The 12954-nt window shown below is 44.1% G+C and overlaps 1 protein-coding gene across 1 annotated transcript in view; it reads right to left on the bottom strand.

The window, feature by feature from the left end:
• LOC119405062 (cystathionine gamma-lyase) overlaps positions 1 to 12954 on the bottom strand; it is a 43043-nt gene that overhangs the window by 11756 nt on the left and 18333 nt on the right. The gene's annotated exons all lie outside the window — the stretch shown is intronic.

Below are 12954 nucleotides of genomic sequence, written 5' to 3'. Positions count from 1 at the left end.
GGGTGAACCCCACCAGCTACACCAGTGTCCTTGATTGTATCATAGATGACTCTAGCGGATGTTTTATCACCATCTAGGCTAGAGCCGCTTGAAAAGAAACGCGAACAGCAGAGCGCGTAGATACCGCACTGTTCGCGTTTCTTTCCATCGCGATAGCACATTAGTGAAACATTAACGAGAATATTTAGGTCCTGGACGAGGCCGCGAGTGGGCGTAGTCCACGCCGAATCCGGCAGTACCTAGATAAGTGGCCGGTTCTAATTACGGCCTTTACGAGAAGCCCAGGCGATTACATGGCTAGAACGACAGAAGCGGGAAAAATTGTTTCAGGTAAAAACGTAAATCTTGTTTCTTTCCGGGCTTTAATAGCTCGATCACTTTCCCTTTCGGTAATTGTCATTTGATTACAAGGTTTGCTGCACCGTGCATGTTTCGTTTCGGCCTTACAGCGTGTCCTATCTTGGGCTGCAGCTTCTTAGCTCGCTGTGCACCTTGCAACCGAGCGTGCACCGCCTAATTGGTGTACGCAGTCGCTTGATCTGCCGCGCGATTGATGACGGACGGTTGCGTGACTGTGTTCTATATATTATAATGTCTTTCCCGTGGACGGCTGTCTGCAGGCTGTCTTCGTTCGTATATAGGAGCGCGCCGCAATCCAGGCGCTGGAGCGCATCTAGATTGCGGAGTGGCTGCGCCGACGACGTCACCTGACGTCACGACACGGAAGCGCGCAGTGACGTCATATGCCTATCTTACCCATAATTCCTGTTTCTCAGCGTCTTAATTTTTGGGAATCGTTGAAAGCGTACTGCAGCGGGACACATTTAAGAAAATTCAGTGTTCAAAGCGAGCTTCGATAACTTTACAAAATGTAATAGTACTTAATTAAATAATTGCTGGGGTTTTACGTCCCAGAAACCACGATATGATTATGAGAGACGCCGTAGGGTGGGTTCCGCAAATTTCGACTACCTGAGGTTCTTTAAAGGGACACTAAAGAGCAAAACGATTTTTCTCGCATTAGTAAAGTAGTCCTCCACGATTCCAAAAACACCACGCTTGCTGCGGGAAGACGCTTGATAAGCGAGAAAACGCGCAAAAAGAAATACAGGTGGCGCCGCCACCTTGGAATTCCCGCACCATTTGCCGTGACGTCACATATTTTTGACGGCGCCTACTTGGGCCTACGTAGTTCTAATCGGTTAAATCGAAGTACATTGTCCTCTGAGGGGGCCAGAGACTTGACATAACGAGTTTGTGGAAATATCGTCGAGCCAGTGGCGCCAAAATACGTTAAATGCTCTTTGACACCTTTTACGTCACGAATTACAAAGTTCGGCGCGAAATTTAAGAATGAAACTTTGAACTTGGTTTTCTCCTCTAATAATAAACCTATGGTGGTGAAATAAACTACACAAGAGTTCTCCGAGCACACTTTATCAATCTAAACCAATTCATTGTTTCTCTTTAGTGTCCCTTTAACGTGTGCCTGGGCCTATAGAATTTTGCTTCCATCGAAATGTGGCCGCCGCGGCCGGGATTCGATCCCGCGACCTTCGAGTCAGCAGTCGAGCATTATAACTACAAGACCACTGCGAAGGGTTTTGAATATAACTCCATATGCGTATAGAACTGTCTGTACAGGACTGTCACATGTGGGAACATCCAACAACTGCACTTGTCCAGCTTGCTTGATAAGCGTGCATCGAGCCAGTTGAAAAATTCAAGTACGCCTGACATAAAGGAATGTCAGAAACAAAAAAAAAAATTGACTTCGCAACATGCCGACCTACTGCACGACGCCAAGTGCACACACGTGCATGTCTACATGTTTTCAAAACATTTTTACGAAAAACACTGCGCGCATTACATTCAAGTTTGCAGCGGCAATCCTATTGAAGGGCGACACATTTTATACATTTTCGTCAGTGCTTGATTCTCAAGCAAGGCATATTTACCAAACTGTAAAGCGTATACGTAAAGTGCATATTGCCACGGGCGTTTCCTATTATCACTTTTGCTTTATTCGGTTTTCGCCCACAAAGACTGTCAGCACGCGCTCAGCGCGAACCGCGCCTCATTGTTCGAGAAGCTTCCCGATCACTGTAGATCGTTTTGTTAAGATTGCGCGCAAGACGCGCACACTCGAGCTCATTCTAGAATTTGCGCGACAGCCAGCGATAACGCTGGAATATTCGACGGCACATGTTTAAAAGCCGACGCGCTTCACCGCTTGTCAGTTGATCGACGGACGACGCCCTGTTCGCCGCTATCATTGTACAGCGTGTATTGCTGTAGTACTAGTTCTCAGTTTCTCGGCCACAAGTTCGGCCAAACAAACAGTTTCATCTCGGACGTGCTGACTGTCCGTCTTCGTCGACGTCACGACCACGTGACAATATACAGAATCTTCAACTTAACCTGAGCACAATTCAAGAAATTGCCTCTGGTTTACTGGCAGTAAATTACTGCGCAGACTGTCCTAGGCTGTGATGCTATAGCTTTTTAACGATGCGTCTGTATGCTTTATGGCAGTGGTGGGCAGTGGAACTTGCACGATAATTAGCAGTAAACTTATTATAACTCTATACGGGCGCGTACCTTAATATTCAGCAGTGACTTCAAACAGTTTCAAACAAGCTTCAAACAGTGACTGTTTGAAACACATGTAGCTATGTAGCGAAAAGTGTCCTCATATTTTATTCCCGTCGTTGCCGTTTTAGTAATATACGTTCTGCGCAGAACTACAACGATTATTATTATTATTATTATTATTATTATTATTATTATTATTATTATTATTATTATTATTATTATTATTATTATTATTATTATTATTACAAGATAATTCGTCTTTTGCGTATAGTCGGGAATGCCAAACATGAACAGATCGCGATGCCAACAGGCCATTGACACCAAAGAGAACAATTTAGGACCCAACGACTTTTACGAAGTGTGCGGGTGCTCTTTCAAATATATTAACTCTATGTTTGAAATAACACATAGACTTGCATTCGTATGTGTCTTAACTCGAGAGGATGTAATTACTTATGGGTATTCCTTTTTAGGCAATAATTTGTTTAATTTTTCTAACTGCCCGCGTGACAGCGTTGTCGTTCTTGAGTTTGTTTACTCCAATTGGCGGACAGTATAGTGGTCCGAAACATCTAAACCATGGTGATGACCGATTGATTAATTTGCTAGGCACACCCACTTGGAAGTCACACGGTACCGTATGCATTCGCTTAATAACTAAAGAAAAGAGCCTTCCTTTTCTTATTCCTTCGCAGCAGATTGTATCGATCACTTCCCCACCGTAAACCTTTGTACACCTACAGTGTTTTTTGTTTTGTTTTGCCCTGCCTCCGAGATCGGAGGCGTTCTAAGCTTTCTGTACGCTGACGTGGTTTTGTAGTGCCTCCGGGATCGGCCCACCTTTGACCATTGAGTGGCGATATGCAGTGACATCATGTGACGTCACATTATGCGAGGTCATAATGACGTCATGACCTCGTAACAAATTTTAAAAATCCTTGACGTCACGACGAAGTCATACGATGACGTCATCAAATAATTTCTTGCATCACTTCGTGCTGGCGACGAGGGTGGCGTGGAGTTCAAGGAGTGTATATTTGCGTCATTAAACCTGTGGTAAAATTTCGCACTGTTGTTCCAGGTAAATTATTATTATTATTTTAAACAAGTCGCCGTTCTGTGCATTGAAGCAGAAAAGTAAGTGGGGCGTCCACATGCTTCGTTGCACAATTTTGAATTGAATAGCTCGAAACGGAATGGCGTCTCAAAAATACTTCGAAGTGAGCCAAGTGTGAATTCACTGGCTGCAATTCATAAGTTCCAATATGTGACGTAATGAACGTAAATAATAAAAAATGTTATTCGCGAGTGTGTTAATTAGCCGACTAAGCATTTAGTTTGATCGCTTGAGCATAATTTCCGCCGCTTAGAGTAGTCGAGCTAAAGAACTACGATAATACTATTTGTCACTGGCGACTTTTTTTTTAGGGGCGAAGCTCTTTAGGGTGTGGGTCGTTCCCTCCTCTGTTGTGGTAGTAGTAGTAGTAGTAGTAGTATGTATGTAGCCAGCTCTAGTTTAATGAATTGCTCACTAGATGAGCAATTCACTAGATATCGTAGTGTTCCTTGATTTAGACTAAAAGGCATACTTTGCGGGCGATATACTCTAGTGAGCTTTCAACTTTTCGTCTTAATGTACATGCTAAAGAAATTATTTCTACGAAGAACGCATAGCACACCTTGAGCAAGATGTTTGGTTTTGGGACGCTTTATGTGCAGTAAACACCGTGCAATGTTCGAAAGCGGTGATAATGAAGGGACCACGTAAATCAACAGTACAATAAAAGTTTGATGTTTAATATATACACGGTGCTTCACGCTCTTTATATGATGTACTGGGCGAATTTCACGGAAGAGTTTCACGGTTTACCGATAATTTCCTCCGGAAGCTTCGCCCCACTCATCATCATTCACCCCGTGGATATGCTGCGATTTTTTTTTCTTTAATTCTGTATTGAAAGTTTTCTCTGACATGCTTGCACACACTGTAAATACTCGAAAGTCACATCGTTGCACCGCGGAACCTTGTTTATATAAGATAAGGTATCCGGAACAAGAGATTAGCGTTAGAAAAGGGGTCACGGAAGTGTAGATAACGACCGTTATCAGCAGCAACTCAAATCAGAACACGATACACGCTTCTGTCGAGATCCGATTGGAGTTGTTGCTGATTACACGTAGACAACAAGTGGAACAGGGACATTCACTCCCTGAGAATATCCTGTTGATCTTTCATAGTTTTTTTAGAGCTTTATTTATGAGAAAGCTATTGCGTTTTGCTCTACATTTTTATTTTTAAAGGGAGGCATATAAAGTTGAATGACCTATTGACACTGAAAAATATTAATGAAAAAATTCACCTGCGTTATTGAATGACGCATCTGTGATAGCAAGAAATAAAAAAAAAAGTTACTCTTCATACCTGTCATAAAATAATGACAAGAAAAAAAAAACAGCAACGGTGGGACCTGACTGCTACGGTGAAACCATAGTTTTCAAACGCTGCGTTTACTGTCTCCCCACAACACTTAATAACCCTGCGCTATACAGCTGAAATGTGTCGTTAAATGTGTCTTTGTGACTTATTTTTGATGCATTAAAGCTCTGTTTTTCTGTTCTGTTTTGCCCTCCTACATTAGAAAACTTTTTGATGTACAATGTTCATGTTTTTTTGTGTATGTGTGTATTGTATTCGCACTCGCCCCTTTAGGTGCCGCCATGCAGCTTTTATTCCCACCATCCCCACCACTTTATGCTCTTATATATGTACATGACATGCGTGGTGAATATACTTCTTATCTCTATTAGAGATTCTTTGCGGAAATACGTGGAACTACTTTTTGAAATCGATGACGCACGTCACATTGACGTCATTGTGATGTACGCATTTGCTTTAAAATGCCGGCGTAAAATAAAAAAAGGGGGTCGTGTTTGGCATTACTCCTCTTCATGATAATGATCAGCTCTCTTCTGCCGTACGAATGAAGATGGCATTTTGATAGAATACCAATTTTAACAAACCTAACGTGCACTTTCTTTCATTTAAAGGACACTGAAGATGAATAGTAAGTCAGGTCATAATAAAGCATTCTTAAACATCTGCCTTCGTTACTTTTACAGTATGTGTAAGTTTGACTCTATATAGACTGCTGCAGTTTTTTTTTTTTTTTGCCTTTCTAAACCCGACTTTTTTTCCTTAGCATTTCTCGCCGAAACGTCTCGACTGTACGTAAACGTAACGTCACGGATTTCTTTTTATTCTTTTGTTTCGAGTAATGCGACTCCGTAAATGTTCTAAAAATTCGTTCGGTCTTTAGCTCGTTTGGGACTGTATAGCACCCGTCTTTACCGACAAATAACTAACTGCGCACGCGCCGACAAAATTCATGACGTCATGACATGATGATACTAGTGATGCGCGAAGTTGCAGGTGGCGTCACCACCAGTGTGTCGTCTCCGCTCCTTTTCTGCCTTCCACAAGCTACCCTTCCTCTCACAGTTATAGTGACTTTCTAGCTTTCTTCAATTTTTTTTTTTGGAAGGGGGAGGATATCTTGAGGTTTTATTTGAACTTACCATATAGGTGCCCATTGGGCACTGAGCAAAGGGGGCATAATAGAAGTTACAGATGGCTTGCACGCGACGTCATGGTCGCAGCTTTATGACGTACTGGTTCACCAAAAAGGCGGCCTTGATGACGTAAAGGCAGCATATAATCACATCGCGCTTAACCTGCTTGAATATGATAACGATGCGGCCAGAATATTATTGGCCTGTGTGCGCCAATAACAAAAGAACTTGCAAGGGATGTGATGATAACACTAACACGCGACATCACAGACCTTGCGTGTGCCATGCGGTGCACCAACATGGCGGTTTCAGTGACGTCAGTGCAAGCCATGTATACAAAAATGCAGGGACATTAACGTAAAGTGCACATAATGATTAGCGAATAAAACACAAAGTAACATCTGCCAATTAAAATACAACGGTCGCATGAGCTGTATAAATATGTCCGTGATAGGTAACAGGTAACCAAAAAATGAAAAAAAAAACGATAGTGAAATACAGATATAAATATGCGACAATTCAAAACCACGGAGCGGGTTAGAAGGTAACACTTGAAAATTACAACATGAATACTATGTGCACATATAAGTTCCAGAGAAACGAAGAGAGATCTGCAAGGTACAATTCACTCCAGGTGATAATGAATTAGGTGGAGCTTGGGTTAGCTGTGCGGGCCTGCGAATAGTGATTTGGGAGACGGACACAAGTACGAATCGAATCGAATAATTTTCGAATATTGAACAGCGACAGTTCTTCCGCGTCGTGAAAGGTTAATTTATAACTGTTTTTATCGTGATGACTGTATTAACTGTCTTTAGGGTCGCAAGGCGAAACCACGAGGTTATGAGCGTCCGTCACGCGATGTCAGTTGCCTCGTGTGACGGAAAAGGATCGCGCTTGCTTGCAATGAGGGTCTGACATACTGACAACAAGCTAGCCGCGTGTATATTAAACGCAACTCGTTGAAAATAATTGAAATCTTTATTAGTGGTTGGCGCTCGTCCATATCTTGTGTCGTGTATTCTGCTTGTTTGCCTTTTTTAGGGGCGAAGCTCAGGCGGCACCCGTTCGTCCCTCGTAGTCGTAGTCGTAGTGCGTAACCAGTCTTACGCTTTGACCTCCAAGGTGGTGCCGGTGGGAGATTTTTCCTGTGCGTTGTTGAACAATAAAAAATTCGCAGCGTTAGCTAAAAGCCGACTTCTTCTGTCTCTCATTCCCATTAGCAGCCATTCTTTACCTCCAAGGTAGTGCCTGGTGAGATTTCTCCTGTGCGTGATTAAACAATAAAAATTTTGTTCAAAACGCCGTTGATTGATGAAATAAACCAACGAAAGACGCCAGATGTTTTGTAAAAGCAAAACGAAAGAACGCCAGATGTTTCTAAGGCAAAACGAAACGACGCCAGCTGCTTAACGAAAGACGCCAGATGTTTTCTAAAGCAATGGTTTTCTAAACAATGAAAATTCACAGCGTACATGTAAAATTAAAGTGAGCTGCAAGTCGTCATAACTCATCGAACCTTTAGTAGAAACGCGCCCGATCTCACGTCGGTGATGATGTAGTGGGCAGAATTCACGGAAGATTCACGGTTTACCGATGAACCTCCGCAGCTTCGCCCACTCATCATCATTCACTCCGTGGATATGCTGTGATTTTTTTTTTCGCTCTGCGCTGCATTTTGTCAATACGTCAAACCAACAAGTTCAGACAGTCACAATTCTTTCTAAGTCCGACGGCTGGCTCTACACGTACCCTCGTATGCTCGGAAAGGAGCGTAAACACGCCCAGGGTCGTAGCCAGGAATTTATTTAGGCTAAGGGGATAGGTGGGTGTATACACATATTTTCGGTGTAGAGCACGTCCAGATAAATTGAACAGGCTGCATGGTTTGCGGACATCACGCATGTGTTTTTCTCCTCTGCACTTCGCCGAGCCGACATACACATTAGACAGCTTGTGATATGCCTGTTGAGTTTGTGTTATTCTGAGCGTCTGTGTGTGTCACGTCCTTCTCCATCCTCGTCTTTCCATGCGCTACAAGCCTCATGCTGTGTCGTTTGCCGGACTCCACGGGCCTTATCAGTCAATGAGGACCGCTGTACTAATTTGCTCGCTGCTCTATCTACACAACTGCGGCGTGCGATCGTTTGCTGTCACGCCGTGCGCCCTATACTAATCCAGAGCCGAGTGTGCGGGCAATCTGGCGATGTTGCCCTGAATCAGCGTGCATACGCTGCGTTCACTATATTTAAATAAGCGCAACCAACCAACCGACTTCATTATTTTAGTAAATCAAGTTAGGCTACTCTGCTATTCACTCGCACGCCTAACGACGTACAAACTAGGGAACTCGGACATTACCACGCCGTGAAAACCGCTGAATAGCGAAACTGTAAGCGTGCGTGTGTGTGTGAGGGTAGGCTAAGACAGCTTAGTCTCATTTCGAGCATCGTCATCGTCATTTCGTTTGATTTATTTCTTTATTCACTGCCCCACCTGGTCACGTGACCTGCGTGACGCCTACCACTACTACTACTATTACTACTACACTCTAAGAAAAAAAAAGGTGTCCTTTGACTATTCTTCTATACATGCGAGATTCACATGTGTAGCACTTTCTTTAGAGACTCACATGGACTCTCTTTTGAAAAGTCGTGCGTCCCACGACTCTCCTAAAGAGAGTCAGTGTGCCCTTCTAAAGAGAGTCATACATCCCACGACTCCCCTAAATAGTCAACGTGCCTCGTTAAAGAGATCGAGTGCTACACATGTGACTCTCACATGTATAAAAGAAGAGTCAAATGACACCTTTTTTTTTTTTCTTATATAGAGTGTACTACAACGACAACAACGACACAGGGTATACTATAAGACAACTTCGCTGTGAAAAAGGAGTACGCGTTAGTCTTTCTGGGGAGTCCTGACTAGACGCATACTATATAACTCTCTTTAAAGATACACGCTAACATCTCTTTTGGAGAGTCACGACTCTCCTAAGAGAGTATAAGTGTCTCCAAGAGCTCTCATCCATGCATGCCGAACACGAAGCTGCTTGTTAAACCCTGCTGGGTAGACTCACGTCTACAGTCCAGAAGTGGTATACAAGCAAATACTCGCTTGCTCGTCTCCACAGTGGGGGTCGATAACACCGCGTCACGACACAGTTGAGCAACTAGCTCCGGCGTTATCGCGCTACATGTGGCGAGCCTGACAACATGGAGTAACAAAAGGAACAAAGAGAATGCAGCAAGGACGTCGGCCCCGGCAGCCGACCGACGCGCGCCTGTTGAGCTCTTGATAGAGTGACCTAGAATAGGGGGAGTGTCCAAAGCGCCGCGCGCGCGAATACATGGGAGGAGCGAGGGCCTTTTGCGGTGAACTTCCGCGCCGCGGCGCTGCCGTGCCGGACGATGGTCGGAGCGATGGTTGAGCAGAAGCTTCCAGGTCTATTTTATGCTGATGATATTGTCTTATTTGCGGACAGTCAAGATGATATACAGCGACTGGCAGATATATGCGGAAGGGAGTGTGAGGCTCTAGGACTAGGATTTAGTGCAACAAAATGTGGATTGATGGTATTCAATGATCACGGAGACCATACGGTATTAATACAGGGCCAAAAAATACCGAGGGTAAGCGAGTACAAGTACCTCGGAGTATGGGTAAATGAGGGGGATAGATATATGGAGGTACAAGAGAAAGCATCGGTAGCAAAGGGAAAGAGGAATGCTGCAATTATGAAGCACAGAGCTTTATGGGGATACAATAGGTACGAGGTGCTTCGAGGGCTGTGGAAGGGTGTGATGGTTCCGGGGCTTACATTTGGGAACTCAGTGGTGTGCATGAAGTCAGAGGTGCAATCAGGAATGGATGTAAATCAAAGGACGGTGGGCCGCCTCGCCTTGGGCGCTCACGGGAAGACGACAAATGAGGCGGTGAAGGGTGATATGAGATGGACAGGCTTTGAAGTGAGGGAAGCGCAGAGCAAAATGAGATTCGAAGAGAGGCTGAGGAAAATGAAGAAGAGTAGATGGGCAGAGAAGGTTTTCAGGTATTTGTATAGAAAAAGCGTTGACACGCAGTGGAGAAAAAGAACTAGGAGGCTCACCAGTAAATATACGGCTGGCAGTGCGGGCGATATGGCAACAAGGAGCATTAAGCGGAAGGTCAGAGAGGCGGAGAGGACTTATTGGATGACAGCGATGGAAAAGAAGCCGGCTCTGAGTAACTACCGAAAAGGAAAAAACGAAATAAGGAGGGAAAGGTTTTATGATAATTCAAGGGGAAGCGCTTTACTGTTTGAAGCAAGGTCGGGCTGCCTTAGAACGCGTAGTTATAAAGCGAGATTTAGTAACGAAGAAGAACAATGTACATGCTGCGGGGGAACTAAGGAAACGATGGAACATGTACTGATTGAATGTGGCGATATTCACCCAGGTATACGTGTGGGCACGAGTCTACATGAAGCCTTGGGTTTTAGGGACAACAATGGAAAGCTGAACACGTCCGCGATAGAAATAAGTAAGAGACGGTTAGAGTATTGGTGGCAGAAAAGTAGAGATAAAGAACAAAAATAAATAATGGGGGAAAAATAGGGTCATTCTGCCTTAAGAGGCAGAGAGATGGTCCGTGAATTTATATTTTTTTGGTATAACATAGATTTAATCAATGTAGATAAGGTATTTGGCCAACATGAAACAAGGAAGCTTTTTTTTTTTTTTTCTTTGAGCCTGGTGGCAGACATGTCACCGCCCCGTTTTAAAGGGGACGCTCATAGCATCCATCCATCCATCCGTGGGCTTTCTCCTCGGCGAAGGCCGCGTCAAAGCGGCGAGCGTCTGCTACGCGCGTCATATTTTGGCCGCTATTAGCTAAAATTGCAGAAATTTGGGCAATATTTAATACTTCGTCACTGCAACATAATACTGCAGCGACTCATCACACAGAAAAATTGGCAGATCCCACGTACCGTGGGAATCGATGTTATGCGAAGCATGCGCAGGAAGGTGGCTCTGTCGTTGTTAGTTTGTGTGTCGTGAAACGGAGATTTTGTATATATCCTTTCAGCTGGTTTGTCACCGCATTGGTCCACACTTCCGCGGCTGTTTGAGGAACGCATCCTGCGCGCACTTCATCGTGAGAAAAGGCGCTTAAGTTACTTTCGTGTGGAATGACGAACGTAAACTTGCTGCAGGAGAGAATAAACTGGAGATAACCAGGACAACGTAGCACATAATGCATGTAGTAACTAGCTCATGCATGCTAGCGCGTTTACACCCTTCATATCCTATCTTTTATTTCGTGCATTCGATTTGTTTTACAAGGCTGCCTCCGGAGCTCTGCTGTTTCAAGGCATTTCATGCGAAGCCGAATGTGTCAGTCAGAGTGGCCGCGCTACCAAAAGTAAAAAAATCGCTCGCGTCTCGTTCACGTGGTATACACGAAAATTGGCACGGAGGGGCAGAATGTATGTATGCCCAACACGACCGATAGGTCATGGCACACTAACTTGACATGTTTGCAATTTGCGTAACGACTAACAATAATATCGTGGTGTGTGGCGTGCAAACCCGCTTTCTGTAGCCACAAATAATTCTGACGATGTGTGGTCTGACGATTTGTTTCCGTAAGGTTATAAAAAACGTGGTGGTCACCAATATCGTGTAAACATGTTAGACTTACCCATACATTTTGAAGAACTGACCGCATAGGTAAAATGTATGCGAAAAAATTCCATGAAAAAAAAAAAAAACATGGTCTCTTATGCATTCGCCTGAGATGACTCGAAAACAAAAGCCATCTTTTTCGTCAGTCGATGCATTGATCCTCCCTCGCCCCTCTCCGAAAGCTTTCTGCACATAACGTGGTTTCGGACTGCCGACAGGATCGGAGGCATTGCAAGCTTTCTGCACCTCACCTGCTTTTACGTTGCCTCCGTGATCGGCCCCCGATCACGGAGGCAATGCAAAGCGACCATGTCATGTGATGGCGCCATCATATTGCGTCACGTTGAATGACGTCCTAGTGACGCCACAAGTTCTGTTTACGTCATCGCGTGATCATTTTGTGCATCGCTCGTGTTGGCTACGCGGGACGCCGACGGTCAATTTTCGTGTTTCATGAGGCATCTAAGGCTCTACCTTAAAAAAAAACAAGACAAATGAAACGATAAAAGTGCAACATCGTGTATGCCTCACTTCATGTTACGAGCTATCGCCCGAAAACAAACGTGATTGTCAGTTCAGAGCAGCTGATTGCGCGCGTCTGTGGTACAAAGGAGGCGCATGTTGCATTTTTTCGGGCTAGGTACATAAGGGATCTCTGCATTTGAACAATTTTCTGAAGTGATTGAGATATTACACTTCTATTTGTCAATTTCTTACTGTATTTTTGTTCAGGCAGCTTGTACAGCAAGAATGCGGGCATTTGTAACTTTGTTTCATGATATCTGGATATTTCTAAAGCATTTTCTATTTACGCCTTTTATGCAAAAACTTGTGGAATATGGTTAGTTTACCTGGCATTGCTTTTCTTTCAAATGTTTGCGCTCGGTGAGCCTTGTTGTACGCTACCTCAGAAGCGAAAATAAGCCAACAGCATTGCGGTCGTATGGCCGTCTCTACTCTTTCTTTTTTTTCTTTTTTGTCTCCCTTGCGTGTTCCTGGTGTGCTCCGTCCATAATAAAGAGCTAGTGGAGGCTAATGAATTGTCGAATAAATCGGTGTGCATGTGGCTAGAAAACTAGTGGCGACTACGAGTAAAAAGCTAGTAGTGTGAAGCGGTCGCTGC

This window comes from Rhipicephalus sanguineus, chromosome 9, assembly GCF_013339695.2.
Source record: "Rhipicephalus sanguineus isolate Rsan-2018 chromosome 9, BIME_Rsan_1.4, whole genome shotgun sequence".
Taxonomy (NCBI): Eukaryota; Metazoa; Arthropoda; class Arachnida; order Ixodida; family Ixodidae; genus Rhipicephalus; species Rhipicephalus sanguineus.
This window is presented reverse-complemented; position numbering and strand designations above follow the sequence as displayed.